The 16,493-nt window shown below is 30.1% G+C and overlaps 1 protein-coding gene across 1 annotated transcript in view; it reads right to left on the bottom strand.

The window, feature by feature from the left end:
• The window catches only part of LOC143072566 (uncharacterized), a 65,169-nt gene extending 48,898 nt beyond the window's left edge, over positions 1 to 16,271 (bottom strand). The window contains exon 1 of the mRNA XM_076247564.1: positions 16,221 to 16,271. The gene's annotated coding sequence lies outside the window, so the exon portion shown is untranslated. The remainder of the gene's footprint in view (positions 1 to 16,220) is intronic.
• Between the last annotated feature and the right edge of the window lie 222 nt (positions 16,272 to 16,493).

Below are 16,493 nucleotides of genomic sequence, written 5' to 3'. Positions count from 1 at the left end.
GCGTGGGGTATGTGAGCGCGTTCACTAAGGTTCTTTAATTTGTGTTGATGTTAATTGACGGATTACAGCACCATTTATTTTTATACCATGGCCACAACAAAACTGCATCCTACAAGTTTCATTTATATTTCTATCCACATAACAAAAACCTTGAAACAAGAATAATTCTGCAAAACCTTATTCATATTTTTATAGTCTACACTATTTGTAATAATCTATTTAGAGAAATTAAGAATCATAAACAAATAAATTGGATATACCATGTTATTTAAATTATTTCATTCTGGTAAACTTGTCTTTTATCATGTTTATATAACTTCAATCAGGCCATGGAGAATCTAAGATAAAGACAATTTCAAAGAAAGAATTAAAATATATGTGTGATACAACAGAAGTGTACTTTCTTGCTCATCTAGCCCCATGTGCATGCCAGGTATTATCATCACTTTGAACTATTAGACATCTAAGAAACAATGTCGAACATGTAGAGGGAATCTTTCACTAATGATACTGGGATGATCCTTGACTACAGTGTTCCAAGTAAGAAATGCCCACCACAATGGACATAATGAGAACCATACGAGAAGAACATACATACAGGTTCTTATAAACCATCTTGCATATCAAAATTACATATAATGTAGAAATGCAGCTTATGTGTTCCTTCGATCTACTAATTTTTAGTATTTTTTTTATCCAAAAGTAAAGTAGTGGATTTCATTTTAACAGAATCATTTGGTAATCCATATATTGTGTACAAAAAGTGTCTCCACCAAGATAATCTTGAACATAAAACCCAAATATTGAAAAAACCAACACTACACATTTTTAGTGTTTGGTACTGGTCTGATATTGAAGATGGCTGTCACTGTGGAACACTAGGGGGGGACAGAAATTTTTTTATCAGAAAACACCGTCAAACATTCAAACATATTATCCACATTGATCTGTGTCCACACTTGTTCTGATATAGAAAAAAAATATTAAGAACTTTACCTGATAATTCAAAAACTCATTAAGAAAGCAACCCGTATCTAAATTGTTTAAGTAAACACTTTAAACGACTTGGTCATCTGGTACAACCGTGAAGCATCTGGTGTATAATTACAACTGTCATTAATTTATGTACATATTGTTTTGAACATATGGTTAAAATACAAGTATTTGTTTGCACAATATGACTTACGTTTTTATCAGTTATATCAAACTGAAATCTTTATTTTATAAATCTGTAATGTTTAATAGAAAAAAAAGTAAATTAACAAAAATATCGAACTCCGAGAAAAATTCAAACGGAAAGCAAAATCGAAAGCTCAAACACAATAAACGAATGGATACTATCTGTCATATTGCTGACTTGTTACAGTCGTTGCATTTTCTGTGGTAACAATATAATTTGTTTAGAAATATTTGATTTCACTGTGCATTTAAAAAAATGAAACATGACATATATTTATACCTGTTAATTTCCATTAACTATAATAGCTTATTCATAAACAATATACTTACTTTAAGGGAAGGTTTACATTGTTTTGAGAAATAGTCGGAGAAACTTAAAAAAAAAACGTGGCATGTGGGTGGGGCTTTTTTACTGTTTTTATCGAGTATGAATGGGTTTTTTTTTATCTTTCTATAATATAAAACATATTGCACTAATTTGAAAGATTGGTATTTTATAACGTGGTTGGTAAATAGGTTCGTATTATGTTAATTATCGAATAGGGAAGTTATATAAAAATAGCAGTAGGTTATCGATGTTCAAACCTAATAAATCGAGTTAGATAACAAACACAAATTGAATAAGGAGTCTTCACAATAGAATGTGACTTCTCTTTTAATATAGTCCAGACTTAAGTAATCGATCAGATCGGTAATCAAACACTAATCGATCATATTTCATAAGTACTCGATTGATGACTTGAAGTCATCGATCAGTAATCGATCAAACTCTCTCAGGAGTTTGATCGATTAGTGATCGATTAGAATACTGATCGATTTAAGACCGATTACTGATGGATTAGTGATTGATTAATGACAGATTAGTGATTGTATTGTTATTGAGAAAACAATGCTATTCCAGAAATAAGCCACCCACTTATGGAAGACATCAGTTGTGAAATAAAAATTCCATGGAAATATTTTCCCCATGGCCAAAATTTTCTGGAATTCCAGGATTTACTCAGCACGTACCCAACCCTTCCCATATCATATTTTTACTTATCAAAAATGTATATCTGTCACAAAAGCATATAAATGTTTTTGTATGAAAAAAGATAAACCTAAAGTACACATGTATTGAACAGATGAACGATACATTGCCATTTCTTCTAAGCACATCAGAATTTCTTTCCAGGATACATTTGTAGTAATGTAATGTTTCATTATTATAAATTGTTAATGTTAATTAGGTGAAAATTTCAAAATAATAGGATCAAAAGCACAAACAGCAAATAAATAGCTGGTAAGATTGCATGGGAAAATCGATTTAGAGATAATTGAATTCACCACACTATTGGAAACATTAACAAACATCAAAAGATTCTGACATCTAATTAGTTTCAGACACTTGTGATATAAACAGGCAAGTTGAAAACTTCACCTCCATCTAAATTTCAAGATTTTATCTTGAAATATGTAATTATTATAGAGCTTGAAATAGTGACCATGGTGACCAGCTCACCCCTACCACTCAATTTATTCAACAACACTACCTGCTAAAGTTTACGCAGGAATGCAATAATCATTCCACAAAATTTCTAGACCTTGAAATCCTCAAAGACGAACACATGAAAATACTGGTGTTTAAGATATGAAATGAGATTAAAAAAATACAGGAAAATTCCAACATCTTCATAAAAACCCAAACCAACCTATTTGGAACTTTAAATCCTATATTAAAGGCAAAGGTATTCATTTACATAGAAACACAAACCAGAAAGAAAACTCTTTATTGAAAGACGATTTTATTAAGTGAAATTGGTAAAACAAATTTTATCAAATTCCATGACAGAATAGATAAACATGATTAAGAAAAAGGAAAAAGTTTAAAATAGATGTTATGTATCATTCATTACATATTATCACTTCACTTCTCTGTACATCTATCTACACTCTGTATATCTATCACAACTCTTTATATCTTCCACCACTAAGTCAGCTATCTATCACCACTCTGTATATCTTCCACCACTATGTCTATATATCACCACTCTGTATATCTTTTTCTTTTCCTGGTAACCTTTATAGGTCTTTATAATACAACTATGCTGTTGGTGCATGATGTTTACTATGCCCGTGTTTTAAGTGGCGGATCCAGAAATTTTCATAAGTGGGGGCCCACTGACTGACCTAAGAGTGGCCCGCTCCAGTGATTCCCTATATAAGCAACCTATTTTTTTTCCAAAAAGGGGGTCCCGGGCCCCCTGCCCCCTAAATCCGCCTCTGGTTTTGAATAAATAAATAAATTTAAAGAATGACATTTACATGTATACTAGTATATCAAAAAGATTATAAAGCAATTTTGCTTGATTTTTTGCTCAGGAAGTTAGTCATTGGAAATATACATTTTGTCCAATAAGTGTAAGTTTTATTTTAGTTTGATCGTTTTGTCAGTTTATGGCCGGGTTGCACAAAATGCAAAACCGGCTTATATAGTTGGCCGGCCCGAGGACGCCCATACTGTATAATGAACCAAAATAATTGATTTCAACCTAGATTCACAATTTTTTCCAGGAAAAAATGTACAATTTGAATTTCAAAAACTTTTATTTTACTTCATTTTCAAGTCTTTGCATCAGTATTGTTTTCATTTGTACCAAACTCAGTTTACAGATTTCAAACCTCTTAGAAGTATAGCATACCTTTTGAAGAAGTGAAAATTCGTTATCAAATTTTGTTGTAATATTTAAAAACTCCTTTTGTAGTCTATCTCATATTGATAACGGCTTTTTCTGCACCCCGGCCATTTTAAAAAAAAATGCTTGTGTTAGATGCATTTGTTCTCTTTGTTTGTTTATCATTTCTTATAATATTTTAGTTTTTTTTTTTATCTTCCAATTTTTTTTTACATTTGTTATTTTTTTACATTCCATCTCTTTTGATTTTCTTACTGTATTACTATTTTACATTTGTTGTCCCTATTCTATTTTATAGATATTTTTTGTTTTTGTTATTTTTGGAATGTATTTACATACTTCTTAACTGAGACTGTTTCTCTTTGTATTTCATTTATTGTTTCATTTACTTACATTACATTATTTACGAGCGAATACATGCTTTTGTTCTGGTTTTTGTTTTTTTCTTTCCCTTTGTTCTTTTTTTTAAACGCAAACTGAAATATCTACATAGCCCATATTGCTGGTGTTTTGTGGTAATAACACTCTACAAATGTATCGTCAGTAAAAGATTTTTCGGCTAAACAAATCAATCTTTAATTCACAAAAAATCTACCACGCTTATATATATTTAAGATTTGAGATGTGGTATGAGTGCCAAGGAGACAACTCTCAATCCAGATTACAATTTGTAAAAGTAAACAATTATATATCGAAGTACGGTCTTCCACATTGAACATCAACCTACAAAGGGTTCCAAAAGTTTCTAGTGTAAAATCATTCAAACGATATAATCTTTATAAAAAAATAAAACGAGAAACGAGAAACACTTATGTACCACATAGAAAAAAGACAACTACTTAACATGATAATTCTCACGTAGGACAATTGCAAACAAATGCAGCGGGTTTAAAGTTTTTAAAAGGTACCAATCTTCAACCTTATCTGACACAATAGCGTAAATCAAATCATAGAAAGACACACTGTATGTATAGATTATCAAATGAAATAAATAGGAGACTATATATTTATGTAAATAGAAACAAAAGAAACAACTGGAACTAATCAGAACTTTTTGTTAATCAATTTCAGTAAAATCGTCTAAATATAAAAATACAAGCATCTGCACCGAATATCAACACTTAACAGTATTTCAATGCTTTTCAGTGGCGGATCCAAAAAATTTCATAAGTGGGGGCCCACTGACTGACCTAAGAGGGGGCGCGCTCCAGTCACGCTTCAGTGATTCCTTATATAAGCAACCAAATTTTTCCCCAAAAGGGGAGGGGGGCCAGGGGCCTGGCCCCCCCTAAATCCGCCTCTGCTTTTCTAAAACACAGTATAGCTTTGATATTCAATGAGCTAGTGATAGCACACAATCTCATCATTTGGATTCCGTAGCAGTTTTTCGTCTGTCGACATTTTTCAAAATCTACTCCATTGGAACTAAAATTGACCAAAATCATCATTAGATAAAAAATAGTTTTGATAGAAAATATCATTAGCATGAAAAGATCTACAAGTTTGTTTTTTTTTTATCATCAAACATAGAAAATTTTTCATATACCGCTTTTAAATATTCAATATACGTCGATCTCAGTATACAGCCCGTAACAGAGAAGTGATCGAATTGGTGTTTCTTTACCGTCAAAATTAGCTACGTTATCGACAAACTTAATTGAGTAGTGACCGAACTATTGGAACTTTAACGTTAAAAAGATTGACAATGCTGACAGACTTTCATGTGTCGATAATCAAGTTTAATACCGATAATATTGAAAATAATTCTAATAATATGAAACAAAATATTTCCATGCACCATTTCGATTGGGTGAAAAGAAGTCATTTCTTCAAAGTCAGAACAGAAAAAGAAGGTTTATGGAAGGACGTCTTGGTAGTATTATTTCCTTTACAATTTTACCCAAAACTAAAAGAAATATACTGGTTTAAACAATTAAAAAGGTGTTTGATAGGAATGAAGTCCTTTATTTTTATGCCCCACCTACGATAGAAGAGGGGCATTATGTTTTCTGGTCTGTGGCTCCGTTCGTTCGTCCGTCCGTCTGTGCGCCCGTCCGTCCGTTCAGGTTAAAGTTTTTGGTCAAGGTAGTTTTTTATGAAACTGACGTCCAATCAACTTGAAACTTAGTACACTTGTTGCTTATAAAATGATCTTTCTAATTTTAAAGCCAAATTAGACTTTTGACTCCAATTTCATGGTCCACTGAACATAGAAAATGAAAGTGGGAGTTTCAGGTTAAAGTTTTTGTTCAAGGTAGTTTTTGATGAAGCTGAAGTCCAAATTGGCAATCAACTTGAAACTTAGTAAATATGTTCCCTATAGTATGATCTTTCTAATTTTAATGCCAGTGCAATGATAGTGCAAGTGGGGCATCCGTGTACTTTGGACACATTCTTGTTTCGGAATACAATGTGTACCGTATGTGTGATGGATTTGAATTCAATTAATAACTTTGAAATGTTTTCTCATATGTATACACAAAAGGGAGGACTGGTATTTGTACTTCTGTTAGAATATGTCTTCGTCCGTTTCACATGATTGTCAGTTTTTAACAGTGTACAAATAAAAATCGTCCGGAAAACTGCGTTTGCTGTCATTTTGATGGGTCATGCAACATTTCACCTATTACCCATAAACAACATAGGTTCTCAATTACTAAAACAAGTTCTATAAGATAGTTTCAAATCAGAGTAAACATATTCACTTCCTTATATACAGTCGAATTTGTCTATAGGTTACACAAAGCTAGTTCTTAAAACGTTTGTATCAGGGAAAACATTTGTCTTTGACTTTTAAAACACGCAGGGGAAACGGGATTTCCTAACCACTCACTTATTTAAGTCAAGCTTTTGAAGCTCGTAATAATAATCTAATGTCAGTTGGTCTACGATAAGTATAATACTATGTAATACTGTGATATTATATATATATATAATTGGTACTTCAAATGTTTTCTTTATGTTGTATTTGCATAAATTGTCATGTTTAATGTTTTTATATCTTGGAATACGCATTGTATCATATTTGCTTTGTCCAATAAAATATTTGAATTTGAATTTATACTATTCCGTATTTCTGATTTTTTGTTCGATAACGTAAATTATACGACTTTTTTTTTATGACTACGTGAACTTGTGCCATTTATTTTTGCTGGTCGTTAGGGAGACAATTTACAATTGTGCAGTGAACGTAGGCACTTATACATAACCTTATAATTCTGTTTGGAAACAAAAATAAATTCCCAATATATACATATACATGTATGAATATACATGTATTATATGTCGTGTACATGATTGGATTTTGTAGATATAACTACCGCACAGAAAAAGTATCATGGATTTCGAGGCTTTCATATTCAAGGTTTTGAATTCTACCCTTGTTGAAAACCTGTGGAGTTCTCTACAGTTTCTTAAAACATCAATTATTTTTTTTGTAAATTGAGTGCCGTCTCCCTGAACATGCTAACACTTAAGTCATATCTTTTCATTTTCATATTTTTTTTCCTGTTTGTCTCTGATGTCTTGATTGTTGGAACGATTAGTGGTATCTAACAATATTAATGAAAACTTTCTGAGAATTATGAATATTTCTTCTCTGTCAGATATGGATCATTACCAATGATAAAATGAAATGCCGTACATCACATCTTATAGAGGTTTAAATTTCAAATATTCGTCAATAACTTAAGATAAAGAGCAATTTTGTCTTTAACATTTCAAATTTCAAATGTTAAAGGGTACATTTGTATTTTTTGCTTCGATTTGAAAGAAATTTATTTCAGTTTTTTCTGTGACAAAGTACACGCATAACCGTACGGTTACCTATAGTTGTTAATGTTTGTGTCATTTAGGTCTTTTTGTGGATAGTTGTCTCATTGGCAATAATACCACATCTTCTTTTTTATATGTCGGTATTGCAACAATGTATGATTGACATAATCCCGGGGACACAATAAACAGATAGGTATGAACAAGAAAAGATATGGGGTATTCTGTATCAGACGAAAGAAAAACTTTTACAGTGTTGAATCCCATAAATATTCACAGTGCAAACAGTGTATAATAAATAATCGGTTATTTCTAAAATTAAATGAACCTGTATACAGTGATGTAAATAATTCTTTATAACAACTTTCAAAGAAACAATGTATAAACTACAGCATGTACAGTGCAATTCGTTCTTGTTCTATGTAAACGTAAGCTATATTTGCCTTTTCATGGAAACGAAAGTATAGAGATTATAGACGATATAAAGAAAAAAACTTCGACTTAAAGAATGAAAACTTACACATTGGACATGAAATATTTTGTCGATGAAGAAAATTAAATTATGTCACTTCTGAAATAAGTTTGTCGATAACGTAACTTATTCTGACGGTAAAGAAACGCGAATTCGATCACTTCTCTGTTACGGGCTGTAATCCCAATTTAGATTTTTTAAATAAAATCACCACTCTGTATATCTATCACCACGCTATATCCCCTAAACCCTCATTGTTTTTCTCTAGAAACTATGGAATAGGCCAAGCCCCCTTTTTCATTTTTATGAACATAGTGCAACTATCTGTATTGTGTTGATCTCAACCTTTTTCAACAAATTTTATCAATAAGTTCTGAATTCGGTCTTATCCCATGTGAACAGTTTCAGTTTAAGGTAGGGGTTGGCACTAGAACTTTTTTTAGCCCCTTCCAATAATGCCTGTGCCTACCCCACGTCAGGACATATAGTGTCATTGGGTGGTTGTGTTTGTTTCTGTATTTCATTTTGTTTTTGTTGTAAACATAAATCAAGCTGTTTGTTTGCATATTATTCGTCTTTTATTTACACTCGTCGTCTTGGATATAAAAAAAAGAAGATGTGGTTTGATTGCCAATGAAACGACTCTCCACAAGAAATCAAATGACACAGAAATTAACAACTATAAGAGAAGACGGTATACTAAGTTGAAAACTTGTGTCAAATCCATTTGTCTGTTTTGAACAATAAAATATATTTTTAAGGTAACACGATACCGAATGACGTTACGCCATGAGTTATCGTTCCTGACGTTATCGAATATAACGTTCACTCATATAAGCCAATGCAGCGGGTTTTGTGTGGCATTTTTAACGGTAACTTTCCCTAGATGCAGAGTGCCGAGAGTTTTGATGCAATACGTAGCGGTTATTTGACATAGATTGTTTTATCGTTTTCCGGCAATCATTCTGCTCATTGTTAATCTTTAAAAAGTATATTACTTTAAACTTGGTTGTGTAGAAAATGAAAAACATTTCCTTCTTGAATGTGAACTTTATAGTGACTTACGGTATAATTTATTTTCCGAATGCTCTAAATATATTGACCACTTTAGCAATCTTGATATTTGAAAATTTTACAAGTATGAGAACTACGATACAGGAAAATTTTATAAGTATAAGAAACAATTTTAATGAATAATGTTTAGTTGTTTTAACTATTGATCATTAATTGTATTAAGTTTTATACTGTTAGTGTCTCATAAGTCAGTATTTATGGCTGGATATTGATTGTTTCATGTGTAAATATTATAATTGTTGTATATGTTTTATGACAATCAATATGTGACACTTAAATAAACACATTTATTAGGTCTATACGAATCCTTGATTAGGTCGTTTGATTTTTACTGATTAGTGAAGGTAATCAACACATACTAGTTAACCAAACAAGAAAGGTTTTCTTAGAACAAAAATAAAGATAAAAGTTGCACAAAATGTTAAATAAACGTTTTGTTTTGTTTGTATTAATATTAAAGCCTTTTGAGAATTTTAAAAAATCCATTCAGTTTATTTTATTTGAAAACGTTAAAAAATATAGATCTAATGCAATGCAAAATGTGGCGTCCTTTAAGGATCAATACCCAGTGTAACAAACTAATAAACAATATAATAGAGTTATAAGGTAACAAATATTTCAGGTATTGGGCATTTATCATCATCATCATTAGATTATCTAATTGACAAAAAACTTGACTTTATATTTCAACTAACTAAATACAATATGTAAGTACTAAAATGTAATATTAAGCAATAAAATGGATGATAAATTCCTGCACCATAATTACGGAAAGAAAAACGGTGCGTGATATCTTTTTTTATATAAGATTATAACTTTCTAAAAGGAAACTCTTTAGAACTTCTAAATGGTGTATTTCAACTGTGCTCAACTTATTTCAACATTTAAGTAATTTGTCCTAGTTAATTGTGCGAATGCCAGATTTATGTAACATATTTCACTATCTTTAAAAGAAAAATTCGGATATTACATTTAAATTCTCTTAAAAGAAACTCTCAAGACAAACTTCTCAAGTGGTCAATCCCTCTATTCTTCATTATTATCGATATACTTGTAATACATGTACATCCTGAATGAATCAATTGGGTTTTTTTTTATAAAATTTATAATTTTAAACGTTCTAAAACGTTTCCCGTAAAAGCCTTATCTCTCATTCTTCTCTATCTGTATAGATGCACCATTGTTTCTATATCTATCCCTTATGACCATAAAATTTTCCTTCAATGTGTCGTGACTTTCTATTGGCTCCTTTTTTCAGTTAATCAATTTTCTCAGAATTTTCAGATAATCCCAGATTTTCTCAGAAAATCCCGGTTTATCTCAGATAAACTAGGATTATCTCAGCTTAATTCAAATTCGAAAAAAATCTAGTTTATCTTAGAAAATATAGAAAATTCATTATCTGGAGAAAATCCCGGTTTATCTGAAAATTCTGAGATAAAGCGGGATTATCTGAGAAAAAATCGAGATAATCCCGGTTTATCTGAGCTTAATGTAAAATAGTGAGATAATCCAAGTTTATCTGAGAAAATCCTAGTCTAAGATTATCTATAAAAGTGGTTCAGGCGTGCCATACATGTGTGCCATTAAAACAGGTTGATTGTTATACATTGTAACAGCAGATCTTGCTAAGATGTAATAAGCGAGGCAAAATTCCGCCATTAGTTGTGTCAAACGCCATAAAAAAAATACATTTTCTGATTTATGATGCGTGCTTATATGACATAAAAACAAATGGAAATCAGTTTTCGATCCTTTGGTGTAACCAAAACGGGTCTCAGTAATATTATGAGTTTTTAATAATTGTTAAGATATTGTATTTGATCCGTATTCTGATTATGAAAGATTTTTAGGATTCATGGAGGTTGAACTGTTTAAATAAGTTCAAGATCGTATACCAGACCCCTTTCGAGCCAATAGCAATACTTTCGTTCACGCTATTTTGGTTTCGACATACCGAATAGCAACAGTAAATAACTATTATCAATTGGAAGTCAGCATCAAATATCCCATCGCTGACATATATAAGATAAAGCTACATGAGATAAAACATCATTTAACGTTCGTGCAACGTAAACCAAACACCAATCAATTAAATGAAGAAACTTTTAAAATCTTATCAACACATTAATTATTTAATTGTGTCCATCAAACTCGAGAACATATCAACCCTTTCGGTATTGGTCGGGGTTTTATAAAAGTACAAATAACTCAGTTAATATTATTTCTCGGAAATCAACGTACTAAATGGTTTTATGTAGTAGTTTGCGGATGTGTCAACATATGCAATGTTCTTTTTCAACGTGGTTATGATAGCACAATTAGAGCAAAACATCCTGTTGGCTATACTGAGTTAAAATCATCTATGGTTTTATGACTGGGTCATTGAATTAAACTGTTATTGATAATTCCTAATATATTTTTATCTCATACTGTTTAATCTACAAAGCAATCAGCATGCAAAGGTAATGAGTTGCTTTTTCCCTATTCCTTCTTTCTTTTTTCTGTTGTACATAGTTTAAACATATTTCAAAATGCGTAAATATACAAAAGGAGTGGATACAAGTTAATCAAACTTATGCTGTCTTCAAGTGTTATATGGGGAAGGTAAACCCCCAAAATGCGTTTCTAAAGTGTTATATGAAATCACTAGTACTCGGTTGATACCACTGCTCGAGGACTGTTTGTGTCCGACGGTATCGTTATCTCGGTAGTCGTCTCGAAACTGCGGTACTGACATGATTTTCAACATATATATTTTAAAACTTCCCATCGATAACTTGATTCAGAAATCTTCAAAAACTTTAATCAAGTCCATAATTTTGCAAAGTGTCAACTGATATCTACTAAATTACTGATTATTACAGAAACAAATCCATAATTTAACCAGAATATTTTTAATTTTTAAACTTGGCTTAATTTAAATATAAAATTAGAAGAGAAATGACTAAAGAATTCCACTATATTTTTCATAAATAGTACTACAGTAAATAAACTGCATGTATGTCTATTCCTTGTTAATAGAATTGTGACCCTTATACATAAATCTTATATTGATATAATTTCAAATATCAGAAGTTTTCTTAAACATAATCATAGAAAAGTTGTATGAGAAAGATAAAGTATTGTTCCTTTTGATACATTCAAATATATTTATAATTCTTTGTTAAATAACCTAACACTTCATTTAGACTTCCTTGTAAAAATATCTGTGTATAGATATTTTTGAAATTAATTTATATTGCTTGCCAGACAATCATATTCTTAAAATCAAAAACATTGCTTTATCGATAAATAATATGAGTCAAACATGAAATTTACTTGACTATTTTCCTATTCAAAGAAAGATTAATATAGTTTTTAAAGAACACACATTTCAGTATAATTCAATTGAAATACACATTAATGCAGGCAATTTATAACTTCAAGTTTATTGTTTTCTTTTGTTTTTATATTAAATCTGGAAATAATCCAAAGAATGGTTAGCTTTAGATGGGTAAAGCAATAAATTTAGAGTTATCTTTCTTAGAACCATATCATGCTACTTGTATGTGAATTTGCACCATTATTATTTTTTATGAATATGAATAACTTATCTATAGGATCTTGGAATGTAAATGGTTTGGGAGAAAAGTACAGAGATGATCAATGTATGTCTTGTCTGAAGTATGATAATACTTCAAACATACCTGATTTTAAAAATTTTCAAAAATATAGAAAAAAGAATAGACGCTCTAGACGATTTAGCGGTGGAATTATTATTCTTTATAAATCCCATATTCATAAAGGGATAATTGAAATGAAAGATTTAACGTCATCAAAAAACCGTTTATGGATTAAATTAGATAAGAACTTTTTTGGCCTTGAAAAAGATTTATTTACTTACATCCCCCCACTAAATTCTCCCCACTATGATGATGATTTCTTGAAATTGGAGGCAGAAATTACCCAAGTATCTGATAAAGGTAATGTTCTGGTAATTGGGGATTTGAATGCTCGAATTGCAAATCATGATGATTTTATTGCAGATAAGAATAAAATTCATAGCTCTCTACAAGATATACTTCCAGAGGACTATGTTAAAGATTTTAATATAGAAAGAAATTTTTAAGATAAAGTTTTTAATTCCCAAGGCCAGCAATTGATTGATCTCTTTGTCACCTCTGAGTCTCAGCTAAGAGTTTTGAACGGTCGTTTTATTGGTGATATGCCGGGAAATATGACACGTTTTAAACTCAGTGGGTGTAGTACTGTTGACTATATGCCTTGACCAGTGTGGACCTTATTAACTCTGTTAGTTTTTTTCAAATATTAGAACCTATATATTTATCAAATCATGCTCAAATTGTAGTCTTTTTAAAAGGTCTTATATCCAAGCAAAATATGAATATAGACAGAAAATATAGTGAGATAGATATGACATTTAACTGGGAGACTATTTCTAAGGAAAAATTATATACTGTTTTAAAAGAAAGCAACACTAGAGATGAAATACTTGGTTATGAAAATACACTGTTTGAAATAAATTGTTGAGAGAGCATAACAACAACTAAATAATATAGTTAAAACACTAACCATGCGCTCATGTAAAATTATTAAATCCTTTCGTAAAAAGAAATTAAAAAATAAAAAGCCACGGGAAGATAGAGTACTAGCTGATGTAAAGAAAACTGTATCAAATCTAGCCAAATTATTACGAATAAATCCTTATAACCTCAATTTGAGAAATAATTTTTTAGGTCACTGTAAACAATGTAAAAAAATAATAAAATGAAAGAAAAATCAATTTAAAAGGGAAATATTTAGTCAGCTTTCAGCCCTTAGAGATACAGACCCCAAACAATATTGGAAATTATAAAAATCATTAAAATATGAGAACACTAATAATAAAATTGAGCTTCAAGCTGGTTTTCCAGAAATTATTGATCATTTTAAGCATCAAGGAGAGACTGTAAACTATAATAAAGAATTTAAATTAAAATTGAAACCGATATATTGAATGAAACTGATGCACTTTTATTCAATGAGGTAACTGATAAACTTTTTACTATCAATGAAGTAAATAAATGTATACAAAAATTAAAAACTTGGAAAAGCTCTGGTCCAGACCAAATTTGTAATGAAATTATTAAATATAGTGGTGTTGTTACTTGTAAAGCTATTACTAAGCTTTTAAATTTAATTCTTGATTCTGGTAAATATCCATCAAACTGGAGAAAATCTTTTACCATACTTATTCATAAAGCTGGAGACAAGCTAGATATTAATAACTATAGGGGATTTCCCTTCAAAATTGTATCGCTAAACTTTGAAGTGTATGCAGTAATTATAGATATGTATATTAGTGTTGTGAATCTTCAGTTAAAATAGATAATAAACAATCTGATTTTTTAAAATAAATAAAGGGGCCAAACAAGGGTCAGTTTGAGTCCAACATTGTTTAATTGTTTTATTAATGATCTCCATTCAATTTTTAATGGGACATAATGTGATCCTGTGTCCATAGATAAAACATCAATAAGTAGTCTTAGTTTTGCTGATGATCTTTTAATGATTATCAGAATTACAAAACGGTTTACAACCTGCTTTGAATACTAGTAAACTGGAAAAATATTGCTACAAATGGCAACTGACTGTAAATACAAATAAAACAAAAATTATGATTTTTCATTCTAGAGATTCTTTTGAGTCAAAATTTTCTTATAAACAAAATTAGTTAATTGAAGTTAAAGAGTATAATTTTCTTGGGAACATTATTGATAATAAAGGAAAATTTAACAGATCTACACATGAACTATCCAAGAAAGCGCTTAAAGCGTTATTTTCATTAAAAAATATATGTCTAATTTTCATCATGTCCCTGTTGATCTATCATGTAAATTATCTTATTCACTAATTAAACCCATAATTTTATATAATAGCGAGATCTGATTTATGGAAGATTATTACTCAATTTTTTTAGCCATAAATAGAGCCACTTTGCATGGAACTAAATGTGATATTTTATCTTTGACAGATAGATTCAGCTTTGAGAAAGTGCTTCATAAATTTTGTAAAACTGAAGTTTTATTATATTTTTGTAGAATAAACTGCCATGAAATAAACCCTCTTGTTAAAAAAGCTTTTGCAGTAAATAAGTCTATGTCTGAAGATGGAATATATACTTGGTACACTTTTGCCAAGCATAATTTTAAAGAATTTAATATTGATGAAGAAGAATATGTTGATTTTGATATACCTTTTAAACTTTTAAAAAATTCACTTAAAAAAACTTTTAAACATATTGTGAAGGAAAAGTATAACAACATCACTCTTAAAAAACTTTCAAATATTGATAACAGTTCAAAACTTTATCTTTATAGTAAACTTAAAAATGAAATTAAATTCGAGGACTACTTGCACAATCTAAACAATTTTAATAGTCGTCAACCTTTAACAAAACTACGTGTAAGTGATCATAATTTGGAAATTGAATTAGGACGTTATAAAATAATTTCAAAGAGAACACAGACTGCAAAGTTTGTAAAATTTAAGATGATGAGGAACATTTTTTCCTTACATTTTTTCCTTCATTGCCAAATTAACAGTAATGTAAGACAGTCCCTTATAAATGCAATTAAAACCCATTATCATAATTTTAACCAGCTTTACTCAAACTCTAAACTTAAAAACTATTCTAGATCCCAATAAAGATATTTTGTCTAGTGTTGTATACTATATAAAGCAATCTATGGAATTGCGAAAATAAGGTCCACATTGGTCAATTATATATATATATAGATATAGATATATGTTATTAATATCATCTCCATTTGTTTAAAACATTTATCATGTATTATGCTTCTTGTTATTTTTGTATACAATGTACTTCATGTATGTTTGCATTTTAACTCGTCAGGGTTTCATGTTTCTGCAATAAAGATTATTATTATTAAAAAACAAATGTACCAGCTCACTCAGAAAAGAAGTCCAAAGATGAACTATTCTTATTTAAAATATGGCATATATATTATGTAAAGCAATTGTTTTGATACGAATATTTCTCTTACCTTTGTTAAAGACTTGTAACTTGAATGTGGTATATTGCAGATGCTTCAACTATATTTATATATCAAAGGAAAATATTCGTCGAAAATAGAAAGGTTTCAACAATAAACAAGATTTAAATCTTAACGTATATCTACATGTAGCTTTTGGACCTAAAATGACCTCGAATCTCCTAGGTGGACGTATTGTCCATTCAAATTTACATACCAACGATTAAATCTTTACGTGGTCTGTCCGATGTTATTTTAAGTGACCAATCGACTTTCTAAACAACA

Source organism: Mytilus galloprovincialis, chromosome 4 (genome assembly GCF_965363235.1).
Source record: "Mytilus galloprovincialis chromosome 4, xbMytGall1.hap1.1, whole genome shotgun sequence".
Lineage (NCBI taxonomy): Eukaryota > Metazoa > Mollusca > Bivalvia > Mytilida > Mytilidae > Mytilus > Mytilus galloprovincialis.
The sequence above is the reverse complement of the archived record's forward strand: the minus strand, read 5'-3'. Positions and strand labels throughout refer to the sequence as shown.